The sequence below is a fragment of the Prionailurus viverrinus genome, chromosome F2 (genome assembly GCF_022837055.1).
Source record: "Prionailurus viverrinus isolate Anna chromosome F2, UM_Priviv_1.0, whole genome shotgun sequence".
NCBI lineage: Eukaryota > Metazoa > Chordata > Mammalia > Carnivora > Felidae > Prionailurus > Prionailurus viverrinus.
Window position 1 is genome coordinate 62,735,059 of NC_062578.1, and position 18,661 is coordinate 62,753,719.

Below are 18,661 nucleotides of genomic sequence, written 5' to 3' on the forward strand. Positions count from 1 at the left end.
TATCGATGGTTTCTGCACTTACTATTTAATTTTAATACTTGGTTTGTTTTCATAATTTTACCTAATTCCTAAGACAGTGAGTTTATATTTACTCTTGATTCCAATGTTGAAATGGTGAAACAGCTACTTTTTAAAGAAAAAAAAAATGACCCTTGATAAAGATGATACTTTTTCCTTATATGGTTAAGATGTTGGCAGTTTTAAAAACTGTGAGAAACTGGAGGGAAATATGGTTTCTGTTGTTCTTTCTTTTACTTTTCCTCAGAAGATTTCTGCTTGAAGAAGCTCAGTCCAGCAGCAAATTAACTACTGGTTAAGTATTTCACCAGGTTCTACTTTATAAACAGAAAGTCATTTCCAGCTGCAGGGTTTGGCCTCCCTGGGCGTGAATGTGACTCTACTGCTTGGAAATTGGTGAGACAGCCCTGCCATCACCCCCTGATGACTTCTTGACATCCTCATGGTTGCCATTCAACATAAACAACAAGAAACCCTTCAAAACCCAAAAGCATTTTAATTAACACTCTGTGCAATGTTGATCATATCAACATTATATATATATAGATAGATATAGATACAGATATAGATATAGATATGTATGTATTTAATGTTTACTTATTTTTGAGAGAGAGAGACAGAGTGCAAGTGGAAGAGGGGGCAGAGAGAGAGAGAGGGAGACATAGAATCTGAAGCAGACTTCAGGCTCTGAGCTGTCAGCACAGAGCTCCATGTGGGGCTAGAACTCAAAGACCACGAGATCATGACCTAAGCTGATGTCAGACTCTCAACTGACTGAGCCACCCAGGAGCCCAGGAGCCACCTATCTTTAAGATTAAACAAATGTTTTTGCTTCCTCTCTGTCTGGTTTCACAAAGTCCTCAATTATAAAGAAAGGGGAAAAATGCTAAAGCTGACACTTTGCCCAACATAGCTGGGAAGGAAAAAAAGAGAATTCCTTCAAGTCCATATGGGGCAGGCTGATTACAACCAAGGCCTTCCTCCATTTCCCTTAGCAAAACAAAACAAAACAAAACAAAACAAAACAAAACAAAACAAAACAAAACAAAACTTTGGTGTTTTCCCTGAATCTTTCAGCTCTGGCTGCAGCTTTGAGGAGTGGTGTTGATCCAACAGCCTCACTGTTTTTTTCTGTGGTCTGTGTAAGCAGAGCCTGATGGAGTGACACGTCAGTGATTCTGTTCTTGCCTTTCTGATGGGTTCCTGACGGTGCCTCTGAGTGATTGTGTCTTGCTTCCCGCAGCTCTGATGGGACCCAGCTCCCTCCTACCTAAACTCAGTATGGCGAGGCAGTCTCTTCAGGGGAGGTGGCTAGCAGCCCCCTGTCTCATTCTGGGCTCCTCCAAGAAATGTGTGTTGTTTTCTCTTCATTGAGGTATAATTGACCTATGGCATTATATTTGTTTCAGGTGTGCAAAGTAAAAATCTGATATTTGGGTATTTGGCAGATGAGGACCAGAACAAGTCTAGTTGCCATCTGCCACCATACAAAGCTACATTTTTTTTCATGTAGCTTACTGTTTCATCTGGGTATGGTGTGAACAGTGGCTAGACACAGATGAAGTAGTGTTTTTGAATAAAAGAATGTGCTACCCAGGAGGCATAACCAGTATTTAATTTGCTGCCTGGGTTCGACAGACTGTGAGCTCCTCAAGGGCAGGGACCGTGTCTCATTTGTCTTTGTATTCTGGGTGACTAATACACATCCATTTGTCCATTCATTTATTCAACAAGTATTTACTGAGAGCTGGAGGTACAAGACTTCAACAAAGAACTAGACATTTCTTTTGTCCCACAGGCTAGCATGCCATGGAATAAATATACTTTCTAATGTGTTACCAGATACACAAATACACACTCAAAATAAATAATACAAAAGCTGAGCTATCTTACTAAAAGACTCAACGAATGTCAAAGATGAATAGGATGTGCTTTTTTTTTTTAATGTTTATTTTGGAGAGAAAGAGTAGGAGGGAGAGAGAGGTAGAGAGAAAGGGAGACACAGTATCTGAAGCAGGCTCCAGGCTTTGAGCTGTCAGCATAGAGCCTGATGGGGACCGTGGGGCTCGAACTCACGAACTGCGAAATCATGAGCTGAACCAAAGTCAGATGCTTAACCGACTGAGCCACCCAGGCGCCCCAAGGACCTGCTTTTAAAGATAAGGAAGCCAACTGTCAGAAAAAGCTTACCAATCCTTGATCTTATACTCTTTTCACCTTGAGCAAGGTGGTTCATGAAAGATAAAGTATTTCAAGTAGAAATTTCCATTTTTTTCGGTATCCCTCCCGCCTTTAGAACCTAATTTTGTCATATATATATTTATTTTTAATAGTTTAATTTCCAAGAGTTCACATAATTCAAGGGTCTCCAGACCATGGTTTAAATAAAGATTATGAATCCAAATTCTTACAGGAACCAGGATATAAAATAATTTAAGCAACTGAAGCCAGGGGAAAGAATGGAGGTCAGAATAGAACTGGAAACACAAGCTCTTGTTCACTTATCTACTCCAAATTTATGGCTTAAGGCAATTATTTTATTTTGCTTATGCTTTTGTGGGTCAGGAATTCATAAAGGGCTTAGCTTGGTGATTCATCTCTTACCCATGTGACAGCCCCTCATGGGGATGGAAGATCTACTTGCAAGGTGGCCTCCTCAATCGTGTGTCTGGCACTTTGATGCTCTTTGACCTTCTGTCTTTGTCCCTATGGCATTTCTTCTAGGGCCCCTTCACGTGGCTTGGGCTTTCATAGCATATGGTCTCAGGACAGTTGCACTTGATATATGGTGGCTCATTTCCCTGAATCATTGTCTCAAAAGACAGGAAGGAGGGGCACCTGGGTGGCTCAGTTGGTTACGCACCTGACTTTTGATTTTGGTTCAGGTCATGATCTCGTGCTTCTTGAGATCGAACCCCATGTCAGGCTCCACGCTGACAGGGCGAGCCTGCTTAGGATTCTCTTTCTCCCTCGCTCTCTTCCCCTCCCCTGTTCCTGCTTGCTCTTTTAAACGAATGAAGGAAGGAAGGAAGGAAGGAATGAATACATACATACATACATACATACATACATACATACAAAAGAGACAGGAAGTAAATGCTGCCAGTTTCTGTAAGCCTGTGTCCAAAAACTTACATAGCATTACCTCTGCCATATTTTACTGGTCAGAGAAATCTAAGCTTTCCCAGACTCAAAGGGAGGAAACCCAGACCACATATCTCAACAGGAAGAATGTTAAAGAATTTATAAACATCTCTAATGTGCCACAGTCTGTTTCAGAGAGTAGGTATCAAGATACCAGGTTGTTGCATTGTGAGACTATAGTCCAGCATGAGATATTATGAATATTTAAAAGAGATGATGGAAATTCAAATTTAAAAAGGTGCAATCTCCTGATTTTTAAATCACATTTTTAAATGTGTCCACACATTTGTGGACACTGCCCATGCCCACCAGCACGTCCCCTTTCTTTCACACAACAAACCAAATTCTTTTTTTTTTTTTATTTTTTTTTTCAACGTTTATTTATTTTTGGGACAGAGAGAGACAGAGCATGAACGGGAGAGGGGCAGAGAGAGAGGGAGACACAGAATCGGAAACAGGCTCCAGGCTCTGAGCCATCAGCCCAGAGCCTGACGCGGGGCTCGAACTCACGGACCGCGAGATCATGACCTGGCTGAAGTCGGCCGCTCAACCGACTGCGCCACCCAGGCGCCCCCAAACCAAATTCTTATAAAGGACATTTAAGAAAGTACTGATGTGCACTTGGAAATATTTTACCTACAACTGAAAATGAAGATCTTAAAAGCTTTTTACCATCTTTGACAATAGATTTTTATTGAAAACACACCACTTGGTAAATGAGGGATCTTTCTACATGACTATCATGACCCACAAGGAATACTGAATGTCTGCTATCTGAGAATTCCCTTCTCCCATTTCTTTCTTAGCCAAATCACAGTTTGATGAAAAGTATAGTGACTTTCATCACATTTGAAAACTGAAAATACATGATAGAGGTATTGACTTTAGTGCCCCAAAGGAAAGAAAACCAAAGAGAAGCACAGAAACCAAGAAGTCACTGATACAAACAATATAAACTCCACATTAGTACTTAAACTTTAGTGACCAAAGCACCTCTGGCTGAGAAGAACCAGGTAATTTCCCAAGACTCAGCATTTTGAGTCAATGCTTGAGATGACTCTGATGGAAGTGGCCCATGAACCACGTTGCTGGTACTCAATTAGAGGGATAAGTTTTGAGGGAGAGCAAAATGGTGCACAGCTACAGTATGAACTGTGCCTCACTTAAAAAAAAAAATGTTTATTTCAGAAAGAGAGAGAGCGCACACGTGTGCAAACAGAGAAGGTGCCAAGAGAGAGAATTCCAAGCAGGCTGCACGATGTTGGCATAGAGCTCAATGCAAGGCTTGATCCTATGAACCATGAGATCATGAGCTGAGCTGAAATCAAGAACCAGACGATTAACCAACTGAGCCACCCAGGCATGCTGAACTGTGCCACATTTTAGGAGTTGGTGGTAGATGTGGTAATAACAGAGCCAAGAAAAGAAAGTATATCGTGGTCCCCATTTCCCTGGCTCAGTGTCAAAATCATGTTAGAAGCAGGAGACAGGGTTTCTAGCCCTGATTTTGCATTAGCTAGCTAACTGCAGAAAGTCATTTTCCCTCTCATGGTCTCAGTTTCCTCTTCTGTAAATGAGGAGGGCTAGCCTGGGTTTCAACGGTGGCAAGTACAACTGCCCATACTCTGTGTCCGAGGGTCACCCTGTTGTGGCAAGAGGTCATGGAGAAGACATGACTGCTAGTTGACCTGCAAACCAGACTTGGGGAATCAAGGGCTCTGCGCCCCTTCCTCTGTCGTGGAATGTGTGTTCTGCCTGTTGTTTCCACAGTGGGAGCTGTTCCAAGGACCTTAACAGAGTAAAGTGTTGTTGAGACCATCTGGATGAATATGTGACTGAGCCCCATTAGGGCTTCTCTGTAAACTTTAAGAATCTGGCGGGTGGGTGTGGAGATCTACTTGTCCTGCAGTTGCCCAACACAAGCCTTGTATATAAGTTCTCTTGCTTATTAATACTGCTACCTACTGATCTGGACTGAACTGCTTCCTTCATTGGTCTCTCCTTGCCCTCTGTGCATAAGGGCCAGTTTGCAAACCAGCACCTTTCCACCAAGAGCACCATGTTTTCCGCTATGCCCTGGCCTGGCCTTCCAGTTCTTTCTCCTGGCCACTTTCCAACAGGGTAGAATTAACACATGGGGTGAAACCCCATGATGTAGCTGTGGTGAAGGATCTCTGTAGTTTCTTCTGCTTGTATGGCATATTATAGTTTTGGAGGGAAAGTCAGTTGAAAAGAAGCCATGAAAGGTAGTTTTGAAGGTGGGAAAACAGTTTTAGGGCAGGAGCTATCCAGAAACAGAAACATGTGATTTGAGAAGGGTGGGAATGGCAGACAATTTGCCAGCCAGTCTCAGACGTATCTCGGTTCTCTCGGTGATGGAGGTCTTGGTATAGTTGCCTCTAGCAAATCCCAGCAACAATATCCCAGGACAGTCCGTAGGAGGAGCAGGGTTGGGATCAGGGTGAGCAAAATCGTGGGTCTGCACATAATGAACCTGGGAGTGAGTGCCTCCTTACATTTGGTACCAGGCACCTTGCTGGCCTCGACCTGGTCCCAGGCCTGGGGAGAGGTACTACTCCAGCGGAGTTGCGAGCTTGCTGTGAAGCTGTCTTCTCTGCCGCAGACCCACTGAGCAGAGTGGGAATGGGTCGTGTAGAAGGTGAGATCCAGATGGATCAGGCCTGATCAGGCCAGGAATTCCATGGACGTGATTTCCCGAAGGACATCTGACATGAAGGGCACTGGCTTCAGATCTGTGCTAGGTTAGCTGTTGCAACTCTGTCAGGTTACTTAACCTCTTTAAGTCTCCATTTCCCAATTTGTAAAATGCAAACAAGAACCCCTTCCTGGCGGAGATGCTGTCAGGACAGAATATGCGTCTTTGGCACACGGTATTCAGTTATTACATGGAAATTAGTTTTCTTTTCTTTGCTCTCTTCTCTTCCCTTCCCTTCTCTCTTTCTCCCTCTCCCTCTGCCTTGAGTGTCAGGAAATGAAGCAAGTTACGGACAGCAAAATTCATGCCAAAAATGGTCGTAGAAATCCACATCCTCATGCAGAGGAAGCCTGGCAGGTTTTTACATGCATTGTTGACTTTCTGACTCATAATTGCTTTCTCTTTTAAATCCACCCATTCTGCTCAGGTTAGACCTCGTGCAGGAAGGTTGGCAGTACAATGCCAGGATCTGGCCCATTAGGAAAAATCTCCCAGTGCTGCTCTGAGGCCAAAGTTCTAGGTACAAAAAATTATAAACCTGTGTCACAGGCTTGCCTAATAAGAATTATAGCTACCATTCACTTAAGGGATTAGTATGTGGTTGGCCCAGGGCTAGGCACTTATAAACATTATTTAAGTCAGCCCTTACAGTACTATAAGAAGTAGATATGACTATTGCTAGTTTGCAGATGAGGAAACAGAGGCTAATATGGCTCATGAACTGTAGAAATGAATAGAAATCAGCTCTTTTCCTGATTAACCATTATTTACGATTGAACATTCATTACTCTGAAAATGCAAGAAAACACAAGAGGAACCCATTGTTCCCAGAGAGTTTTGAGGTGCAGAGAATAATCAGGACCAGCATATGAAAAAGAACAGTATGGTATGGTATGGGCTCAACCACACGGTGAGCTCTTTGAGGGTGGGGGCTTTGTTTCATTCTCTCTTTTTATTCCCCTATTTTCTAGGGCGATGGATAGCCCTTATTAGGAGCTCGATCACCATGTGTTAGATGTCTAAGCAAATAAAAGGATAAATGTTAAGGTGTGTGCCACAGGCCCAGATATTGGTGGGGGTTCAAGGTCCAGGGAGGTCCACAGGGGTCCAAGGGAGAAGGCCAGCTTCATGGAAAGCAGATTGGAACCTGAGATGGGATTCAGACAGGTTGAAAAGGGCAGAGAAGACAGAAGAAACACATCAATCACGACATGCTGTGGCATAAGCACGGGGTGTTGAGACAGTGAGGAGAGCAAAGTGCTTAGAAAATTGTGCACTAGTCAGCTTGGTAAAGGGCCAGTCTAGTAAGAGTTGGCAGGGTCTTGGTGTAAGACTGGCCATTATCTGGAAACAGGTCAACAAGGTCAAAGGAAACACAGGGTAGGCTGGTCTAGACACAGAAGGTAGGGAAGTCAGCTGAAGCAGGCTGGATTGCAGGAAGCACGGTTCCCCACCCATGGTAGAGGATATGCAAATATAACTTTTGGCAGCTGCGAAAAGCATAAGAGGAGGACAAGTCAGCCATGAAGAATGCGGAGGAGGAGGAGTACTGGGAAAGGTCTTGGAGGAACGCATTCTGAGGCTGATCACCCCTCTATTTGGGTTTCATGCACCATAGCAGCCTACCTGCTCTCAGGAGACCCTTGGTGCCTCTGTTTATGCTGTAAAATGAACTCAGGGAAATCATATTTACTAAGGGGTGAGTTATGATCCAGAGGGCTCAAAAAGCCATAAAGTCCTTTCAGTAGGGTTGTCTAGATATATATAAAAATCTCCTCTACACATATATAATTTTATATAATTTAATGCATTTTCACATAAATGGAAATATAATTTCATATAAATTTATATAAGTAGTTTTATCCTGGGCTAAAGAGCTAAGTCTAAAAATGGAAGAATGTAACAGATGGCTCTATCTTGAGGCTACTGGTTGCATCCTTACCCTTCCCAGCCGATTGTTCCAAAAGAATAATGAAATTGTAACAGTCAGTTCTGCTCTGTCAGTATATATTTAATCTATGTGTCTCAGCCAGGAAGAAAATTGTTACTTGGTGATGGCCTCCACGTGGGCCTTAGGAACCCTAAGATTTTTTTACCAAGAAGCCCAGAGTGGTTGTGTGGGGCGATCTCTACCTCTGAAATGTGGGACTGAACAGCTCATCACTGCACATACTGTGTGCTGTAGAACCCCAGTGCCCATGGGATGTTAAAAAAACACTGTGAGGAATAGGATTTTCTTGTCGGGAAAATGTTCCCTAAAAACATCCCCAGGGTTGGTGATTTGCTAGGGGAACCAACAGGACTCAGCAAATAGTCATACTCACAGCCGACATTTATTATAGCAGAAGGATACAGAGCAAGATCAACAAAGAGAAAGGCACACAGGGTGAAGTCTGGAAGGAAGCAGGCACGGGCTTCCAAGAGTCCCTCGGGGGGGAGTCACACGCGATGCATTTAATTCCTCCAGCAACGAGTGGTGAGAATGTTGTGTGAAATGCTATCTACCAGGGAAGCTCATTAGAGACTCACTGGCCAGGATTTTTATTGGAGGCTGTTCACATGGCATCCTCTGCCTAGCATGTACCCAAACTCCGAACTCCCAGAAGGAAAACACGTGTTCAGGATAAATGACACTGTCCATACAGACAATTTAAGTACATGGGCCATCTGATCAGGGAGAGCTGGGAACCCTCCTGAAAATCAAGTTTCAGGACACCAGCAAGGGCCAATCTTGCAAGTAGGACCTTCTAACAAAAGAATCGCAGGCCCGCTACCTTAACTTTTTCCTATGGAGGGTCTAGTAAGTTAAGAGAATTCTATATGCCACGGCCACCTTTTGAAAATAAAGAATGCACATTAGCATACTAAAGGATCTGAAAGGTATTGTGGTATGAAAGACCTTTTTTCTGAAACCAACATTTCTCAAACCTTTTTGATCACTTTTTTTTTTTTTAAGATATCTTATGGGATGCCTGGGTGGCTCAGTTGGTTAAGTGTCTGACTTCGGCTCAGGTCATGATCTCACAGTTCGTGAGTTCAAGTCCTGCGTTGGGCTCTGTGCTGACAATTCAGAGCCTGGAGCCTGCTTTGGATTCTGTGTCTCCCTCTCTCTCTGCCCCTCCCCCATTCACACTCTGTCTCCCTCTCTCTCTCTCAAAAATAAATATCCAAAGGATACTAGCATCCTACAGAATACAGTTTGAGAAATCCTGGCCTAAATGTATAGACTTGCATCACTTCTATGGCCTCAGCTTTCACCCTTTATTAAACATGCAAATAACAAGAGCTAGCACAAAAATTCCTCTTACTGTGTGTTAGGAGCTTTTTATGTAATAACTCATTTGACCAAACGAGGTTGGACGAGGTGGCTCTAAGCACAGAGAAGCAGCACAGTGGGGTTAAGGATGGAAACCCTGAATTGGACTGGAGCACTAGTTTCTTGGCTTCATCAGTTACCAGCTGGTTGACCACTTTCTTAACCTTGGTGTGCCTCCATTTCCTCAACTGCAAAGTGAGAGCAGCCTTCACATACAGGAAGAACTCCACATGTGCTTATTGAGCTTTCTTTTAAATAAATGAAAGTTTGAGAAGTTTTGATCCTGTAGCTCTAGGCCATGAATCATGGCAGGCATAGCAACAGACTCATGTGGCTTCAGAGGTGACAGGATGGGATGGGATGGGATGGTCTGGTGAGGGTGGCCTGAGGGAATCAGAGCGGTAGCAGGTGGAGCTTGCTCCAGGACCCAGGAAGGCTCGACACCAACACCATTCAAAACCAGGGCCACTCTAGGGAGTAAATGAAGACTGTCACAGGTCAAGAGGCACTAAGAATTTCCTGGGAGTCTGGGACTGAGGCCAGCAACAGAAGTGATATGCTTTTGACTAAATAGAGCAAGACTCTATACAAACTTTGACTAAACCTGGCAATTTTATCCACATGCTTGAAGAAAGGCACCTTGCAAGAAAATCCCTTCTGATTCAAGCCTCATACAGATCTACATGGTAGAAAGAAAGAATAGGGAAAGATGCCAAACTGAAAAATGACAAAATGCCACCAGGAAAAAGCCAATTTTTAATATGCCTTAACACTGTTTCTTTATCCCTTCTCAGGCTATCTTCAGTTAAGCAATGTTCCATGTAACTGAATAATCCTTCATGGAGATATATGAAGAGTCAGCAGTGTCACCCTGTAAAACGAAGGACTATGATATATTTTATTAGTGTGCAGGTACAGGTGGGTGTAAAAAGTGGCGGGGGGGTGGGGTGGGGGAAGACCTCTCAGTGCGCTTGGGTGTGCTAAAGGAACTTGAATGAAGAATTTCTAAAGGGCTAGGTGAAGAAATTAGTCTGATATCCCCTTGAGACCATCCTGGGCTAGTCATGTACAAAATTGTTCTCAGAGATGATTCCTTGTGGCCATTTTCCTGAGACTCACCTCTTTTATAAAGTCAGGATCTGGAATATTCCATATACTCTCATAGTGCCATGCCTCTCCCAAACTAACAACGACCTGGGTGCTTGGCGGATAGCATATGCTCAATTAAATGTGGGTTGAATATACAAAGGCCTTTGTTCACAGATCCTTCCACTTTAAATGTCCAACATTTGCCTCCCTACCTGACAACATCTGATATGTCAAAGCGTGTTTCCTCTGTAAATCCTGCCTGACTCCTTCAGGCAGGGCTCTGTAGACAGCAGTCCTGGCTACCATTATGGGAGCACTTTGTTCCTGTCACTGCTCCAGGACCTTTGCATGTATCAACTCTTGTACTCCACATAATACCCACAAAGTAGGACTTTTTATAGGACTACACCTTCACTTTTACAGGTGCAGGACAACGAAGCTCGGAGAACAAAAGAACTTGCCCAAGGATCCATAGCTCGGAAGGGGCAGATGCCTTCTGTCTAGATGTCTCAATCATAGTATTTACCACATCATATGTGGCTTATCATGGCCTAATCATTCATTGCTTCACACCAGTGCCAGCCGGGGAGCTATCTGTGATGGGGCACAGATGTCCCTCACACAATTCCTCAAATAATCAATACAACAGATTGAATAACCCATGACAACACGACTCGGACATTAAAAAGTAAAACCAAGGATTCTGTAGTCAGACAGATCTGGCTTGAGCTCCAGCCTCTCCAAACCCTAGCCTTGTGACCTTGACCAAGTTATTTTAGTCTTTCAGAGTATCGGTTTTCTCTCTATAAAACAGAAATTACAAAACCTGCTTCATGGCATTTGCTTTAAGAATTAAACAAATTAAAGAACATGAAGTGCATACTCAAGTGTCGAGCACAAACTTTATCTGATACTCATGCTCGTTTAAAGGTTCGTTTGATAACCATGCTATGATCAGCCTGAGGCTTACTGGGTGTTCTACAATCGTCTATTAGATAAACGAATTTGGGAATCCAATACAGTAAGACACACACAGAACAGCTAACTGTATTTTGGTTGCCTTAAAATGGATCCTTTTTTTTTTTTCCTCTTTCCAGAATTCAAGCTTCATAAAACATGCGTGGGCTGCTGTCTAGACACAGCATAGTAGATTCTTAAATGTGGTACCAAAGCGGCCATCTTCACTACGGCAAAGCTGCCTGCCTCCTATGGGCTACTTTTACTCTTCTGGTGTCATTACTAGTTCTGATCCTTACTTCAGTTCCTTTGATCATATCCCATCATCTCCCTGACATCTCTCTGTAACAGTATCTTAAGTTGAAAACACAAAACTGTTCTTTCTTGTTATGTAGGAAAGAAGTCTTCAAGATTCATTTTTTCCATACCTCCATCTTTATGAGCTATATGCTCCTTCTTCTAAATATTAATGCAAAAATAGGTTAATGTAGTAAATTTATATTTCTGTCATTACGTACAATGAAGGCATTAAGGGCATGGTAACTATGGATCAACACCTTTCAGGGTGCCTGACTGCCTCGTAATGGTCACACGGGATGTCTCTGGGCAGCATTACCTCCCGCTGCTGGTTGTTGTTGATTGCATCAAAGCTGGGCCAATCAGAGTTCCTGTCTCGGGATTATGGACTTGAGATGAGGAGATGTAGAAAGTAATTGGGAACAGAGAGAGGAGAAATTGAGAGAGCACTCGAGAACATTCTGAGTGCTCCAGTCACAGTCCATAAACTCAAAAGGGGTCAAGACTTGAGTCACAGAGATATTGTATATAAAGAATAAAGCAGACAGAAAAGGAGAAACCATAGAAAGAGGGCAGTCTGTTGTCTGGATTCTTGCTGGCTCTCACAGTTCTACTCCTCCCCAAGGTCTTGCTACCTCTGCTCAGAAGTCCTATCAAAGACTTCCGTATGGGTAGTATGAATACCTCACCAAGAGGCGCCTGGCTGGCTCAGTCAGTTAAGCATCTGACTCTTGATTTTGGCTCAGGTCATGATCTCATGGTTTGTGAGATCGAGCCCTGCGTCGGATTGTGTGTTGATGGCACAGAGTCTGCTTGATATTCTCTCTCTCCCCCTCTCTCTGTCCCTCCCCTGCTCGCTCTCTCTCTCTCTCTCTCTCTCTCTCTCACACACACACACACACACACACATTCTCTCAAAATAAATGAAAAAACAGTAAAAAAAAATGAATACCCCATCGAGCCCCATATGTTTGGCTAAAGCACCTTCAGATTTCCATTCCTTACAACCACAAGAATCTTAACTTAGCCATCACAAAACTATGATTACAATTAGGGTTATCAACAATAATCCTTACAAGCATTTAACACTGTGCACATTTACTAACTGATTATTATTAATATCCGCTACAAGCAAGTGCTAGAATAATGCTGCTGAAGCAGCCATCCACGAACTAATAATTGGGTAGCAGCTGGAGGTTAAAAAGCAAGCCATGGAGAGGGAGAGGATTTACTGAAATGATAACCAGCATAAGTCATCACATCACTGGCGACGATTCTGCTTACAAGAGTCCATCAAGGATGGGTGACTGTAGATCAGTAAGACAGTGGAGGGAAATGTTTTTCTATCAGGAAAGAATAAAACGATGAAACAGATGGATTGCTGTTTTTAAGATGAAGATTACAAGAGCACAAAAAACTGGCTATGCTTAGGTGGTTCAGAAAAAAACATGGCTACCATTACCATGGATCCTAAGAAATATGCTTCAATCTTACAGATGTCAATAAAGCATTACTCAACTGTCAATTTAATAATAGAAGTGCCACCAAAGATTCATATTTAACAAACCCAAATGTAATAGATAATGAGGAAAGGTGGCTGGTAGGGATCTGAATTAACTAACCATGTTTGAGAAAATGATTGAGGCAATAAAAAGATCAATAGGAAATCAGACCATTCTCTAGGACCTAAAAGTTTCTTAGTGGAATATTTAAAAGAGCATTTTACTGGTTCATCCCATTTTTAATGCACTTGGAGATGTGCGGGTGCCCATCAATCCTGCAGAAATGGGTATACAATGAAACTTAAGCTGACTGAATAATAAGGAACTTAGTCACATACCTCTCTCTACTGAGTATATAGCTCTGCAGATATATCAAGAACAACAGAAGCATTGTTCCAGACTAGAAATATACCATAATTATGTTGCTTTAGAAAATCTTGAAAGCCCAGGACAGTACGAAGAAGAAAATAAAAAGCATCCTTAAACCACCATCCAGAGATACCACTGTTAAAATTCTAGTGCCTTTCCAGTATTCTTTTTTTTTCCTGTGAGTGTGAATACTATGCACTAATATTTTACTGTATATACACTATTTAAAAACAACATTTGGATCTTCCTGTTTCTACTGTTTTCATATTCTTTTCACTGAATAGCTAGTGAAGGGGCCCCTGAGTGGCTCAGTGGGTTAAGCATCTGTTGATTTCAGCTCAGGTCATGATCTCGTGGTTTGTGGCATTGAGCTTGAGACTCTCTCTCTCCCTCTCTCTCTGCCCCTTCCCTGCTCACACACGCTCTCTCTCAATAAAGAAAATAAATAAATAATCACACGAAGATTTTTTCTTGCCATTGCATAGAATTTCAGTGCTGCACACCACTTTCAATCGTATGATTTTGTCATAATTTAACCAACATATTAGCTATTTATATGGTTTCCATTTTACTATTAGCTATTGACCAAATGTTTATGTTTTCCCAAATCTCATCTGCCTAAGCCCTAATTTCCAATACGATGATGTTGGGGGGAGGGCACCTTGTGGGAGGTATTTAGGTTATAAGGCTGGAGCCCTCAGGAAAAAAATTAGCACCCTTATGAGATGAGACGCAAGAGATCTTGTTTCTCTCTCTTTACCATGTGAGGACACAGCAAAGAGGTAATCATCTATAAAGCAGGAAGACAGTCCCCACCAGAAACCAAATCAGCTGGCACTTTGATCTTGGCCCTCCCAGCCCAGAACTATGAGAAATAAATTTATTTTGTTTAAGCTACCCAGTCTATGGTGTTTTTGTTGTAACAACTCAAAGTAATACATTATTCTTTCAATATCAAGAAAAGAGCTGTTTATTCACACTTCCTTTCCCTGCCTCTTCCCCACAATCCATTCTTGCTTTTTCTGTCCATCTCTGCCATGGGAGGCTGACCCCTGAGGAGTGCATTACCTGTGACCCTCTGCCTTCTGATCTCTGGTTGTGTTTAGCTACTTAGAGGCACCAGTGGGAAGCAGTAGACAGGAGGTTTGACCGTTCTCTCCTTCTCTCCCTGTGTGGAACCGGTGCTTGTGGTAATGGCTGCACCTCTCACAAGGTTCTCTGGTCAGCTGACCCCTCTTCCATGGCTCCAGCTCTCTGTCCCCTCCAGCAGAAGCTGTTGCTAGTCCTTAGGTGACTCAACCCCAGTAGGTTCCTTTAACCTCTGCTATGTCAGTGCTTCCTTAAATTACCTTTAGATTGCCATCTCACCAGTATGGACAGCTTCAATGAACAACTTGTACATGACATGGTATAACCCTGTGGAGATCACTTATTTATAAAAAGCGTAACAAAGTCAACATCACGTAACCCATTCCAAATAATGGGAGGCTTACCACAGGTAAAATACTTACACGAAACTTAATAAAATAGAAGAGTGGTCTAGATTCTAGAAACTTCTTCCTTGATTTTCAGAAAGTCTCTCAGTGACTTTCCTTCAATTCTCTTCTCTGTGTAATGTTCGCAAACCACATGTTTTCCCCCTTCCTGCAGCCTTTGCTCACGCTGTTACCCTAGATGGAGCATCCTTCACTTTCCCCTTTATTCTAAGCTCCACCTGAAGCCCTATTTCCTCCCTGAATTTTTGGAGCCCACACCCACCCTTCCTCAGAATTGCTGGATCTGTGGTACTCAACATGGTAGCTGGGAGCCACATATGGCTACTTCAATTTAGGTCAATTAAAGTTGAGTTATAAATTCAGTTTCTTAGTCATACTAGCCACATTTCAAGTACTCAATAGCCACATGTGGCTGGTGGCTACTGTACTCAACAGTGCAGATCTAGAACATTTCCATTTCAGGAAGTTCTACTGGACAGGGCTATTCTAGAGCACTTAATTATGTAGGATTCCAAAGAGCATTATATCACAAATACCCTTGTACTGTTCTTTAGTTGTAGGGTCAAGAATACTAGGGAATAACAAGGAAGAGCCTGTCTTCTTCATTCTCAGTCCTAGCAGTGCTGGCACAGTAAGTACAGCTGCTGACTTGGGTAATGACCATGATGATTTTCTCAGAACACTAAAACACAAAGAACTATTAATGATTGAAGCAATGGTATAACAAGGGTATCATGGGACAACCTGCAGGTAGTGGTAGGTAGGGATTCTTCTAATCCCACAAAAACAGAGGCATCCTATACAATGTCCTCCTTATGTACTCACAAAGAACCCATCTATAATATTAGCAATGAGTCTTCAATAAGATAAATAGTCTGATTAAATGAAGTCATCAAAAGAACTCAAGTGCATAGCTATATATAGAAGCTTCCATACCATCCTCTAGACTTGTTCACAGACAATGAAAAACTGTCTTAAGATACTGGTACACTTTTGACTGTGATTCTGGTTGACAAACTGGCCTCTGTCAAAAGCAATTTAATGGAAGTGATAAAGCTATATATTCTACACAATGGCCTCTCTCATCTCTCTGCCTTGGGATGATTGCAGAATTTTAACAAAAATTCAGTGTTTGACTTAATGGAATAGGCTTATGAAATACATATTTCAGCCTTATGCTAATCTCTGGCAAGAATGTCTTCTTAGATATGGATCCACTTCCTATCTTTTATTCAGATCTGTGCTAATAATCACTTGGCAAAAATCTCTTCTAATCCGCATAGCAACTCTGTGACCGAGGTATCTTTGTTCTGATTTTACAGCACAGAAAACTTGCTTTCAGAAAGGATATGTCATTTGCCTAAAGTTAAATAGCGAGAGACAGAGCTGGGATAACAACTCAGATTTTTCGACTATAAATGTTGTGCTTTGAGTCACTCTGTGACAGTTCACCAGGGCATCGACAGAGGTGATGCTGTGGTTGGAGGGCATGGCAGGGTGGCACCGTTTTGTGATCGCTCTCCTCAGCACAGCTTCTTGTCCCTCCCAAGGTCTCTTCTGATGTTCATTTGAACAAAACACCTGAAGACACTCAGGAGATGCACAAAAGCTGACAGGCGGCTCAGTGAAGGAAGCACACCCAGGGCACTTGGAGTTTGCCCCTCGTGCTCTTATTTGACGTACAACAAAACCTGTTGTGAGTAAAAGGCAGGAACTCTTGGTGGTCAAGCCAATGCACCACCCGCGTGGCATCCTTGACACATATTTGGACGACTCCTCAATTTTACTGTTCGGTGCACATCCCACATGAGACCTTCATACTCAGATATCTAACTGCTTTCTTCAATGTTTCAAAGGACCTCAAACATAACGTGTTACACACTGACCTCTTCATTCCTATCAAGCCTCTGCCTCCCACTCCCCCATCCAGGTTCCTCCCGAGCACAGGCTGGCCCAGTCTGTAGCAGCTCAGACCAGGAATCCTGACTCACCCTCAGTTCTCCCTCTCCTGGCCACATCCAACCCATCACCACACCCTGCGAACCCTACCAGCAGACAGACCTGTCCCCTTTCAGCTCGGGGGCCACCACTCAGTTCTGGTGATCACCTGTCCTCACCCGGATTTCTACAAGAGTCCCTGGTCACTGGCGGGCCTCCCTGGTTCCAGCTCTCCTGTCATCCGACCCATTCTTCCAGTCAGCTGCCATTTTTTTTTAAATGTAAATATGATCTCATCACTTCTCTGCTTAAAATCCTTTAATGGCCTCTCACTGCACTTCTTGAGATGCTAATTCCAAATCCTTAAGGTGGCTCCAAGGCCCTATGCATCTGTCCCTTGCTGTGTCCAGGCTACAGAACTCTCTTCAGAGCTCTGCAATCCCACTTGTGGTCTTTGTTCAGTTCTTAGGTAATGCTAAACTCTTCTGTGCCTCAGAGCTTAGCATATGCTTTTCCATCTGCCTGCTTGCTCTTCCTCTGCTTTCACCTAGGCACCCTCACTTCTCCGTCTTGTTACCACTTAAATGTCACTGTTATCCCATGGTCCAACTTAGAGCCTCTCCTTGCATTTTATATTTTTCCTTCACTGCCCTTAACACAATTTTGCACATATCTCCTTTCCTGTGGCTAGAACTCTAGAAAGGGTATGCTAGCTGAACAATTCTGTAGGGGCAGTGCGGTACAGACCCTCCAGTTAGCTCCCTGACATTAGATAATGGTGACTGTTCTTCCCAGTCTCATGCAATACATACACAGAGTTACAGCAACAAACCCAGCTGGTGTCTCAGACCATGGGCTTTGGAGAAAGCTGGGGCTCAAATCCTCACTCCATCACTTCTCAGACTGGGTGATCTGGTTCAAAAGTGACTTCAATCTTCTGTGCATCAGTTTTTTCAGTCTGCTGAATAGGGACCCCAACAGCTCCCAAAATGACAATGCAGAGTGTCTGGGACAGTGTTGATGAGCAGACAGCACACACTAAATGACAGCGATTACCTGTGTTGTGGCTGTTCACCTTGGCCTCATATGGGACTAAGTATCCTGGGTGTCAGAACCAATTCTGATGAGACTTGGATAAAAGTCTAAGTTTTGGGAATAATCACTGGACTGAAGACTCCTTAAAGGCAGGAGCTATCTGGGGCTTAGCACGGTATCTATAATGTAATAGAAGCTCAATAAATGCTTATCCAAATACTCCATAAACTGCCCTGATAGGGTCTGGGGGGGCTCAAATCTTACCTTTAGAGATGCCCATCACCTTTTCCTCTCCACTGGGGCAGTGTTGGGGGGGGGGGCGGTCAGCCAGAGTCAACATGCTCAACATCCATATCAAGGGACCAGGATATCAATTCTTTTTCAACCTTTTCTTTCTAAGCCCAGGGCTTGAATCGGATAGGTTCCCTGGAGTCTAAGTAATAATTATTTCAATTATCTTTACTGTCACAGCACTTAGAAGCTACCAGGAGCTATTTTAAGGATGAGGAAACTCAAGTACTGGCAGTTCCTAACCCCAGTGCCGGGTTAACCCAGGGGACCAATTGACGCCCAGTACAACTGTTTCTCACTGCAGAAACTGCCAAGCCATCATAATTTTAGCTCGTATTATGACGCAGAGAGGAAAACAAAAGGATGATTTATTTGAAGATTAAAATTGTGCCTATTTTATGGACTCTGTAAGCTGTCGGAAACTCAATTTTCGAGCCCTTTGAACTCAGCGTTGCCTCCAGAGTATTTAAGGCAACCAGACAAACAGCCACCA

The 18,661-nt window shown here is 43.1% G+C and overlaps 1 protein-coding gene and 1 long non-coding RNA gene across 10 annotated transcripts in view; one reads left to right on the forward strand and one right to left on the reverse strand.

The window, feature by feature from the left end:
- The window catches only part of SAMD12 (sterile alpha motif domain containing 12), a 384,154-nt gene that overhangs the window by 129,418 nt on the left and 236,075 nt on the right, over positions 1-18,661 (reverse strand). The window lies entirely within an intron of this gene.
- Positions 15,454-18,648, forward strand: LOC125156559 (uncharacterized). The gene is made up of 3 exons (XR_007148670.1): positions 15,454-15,535; positions 16,455-16,600; positions 18,349-18,648. It is a non-coding gene; the product is annotated as an uncharacterized LOC125156559 (long non-coding RNA).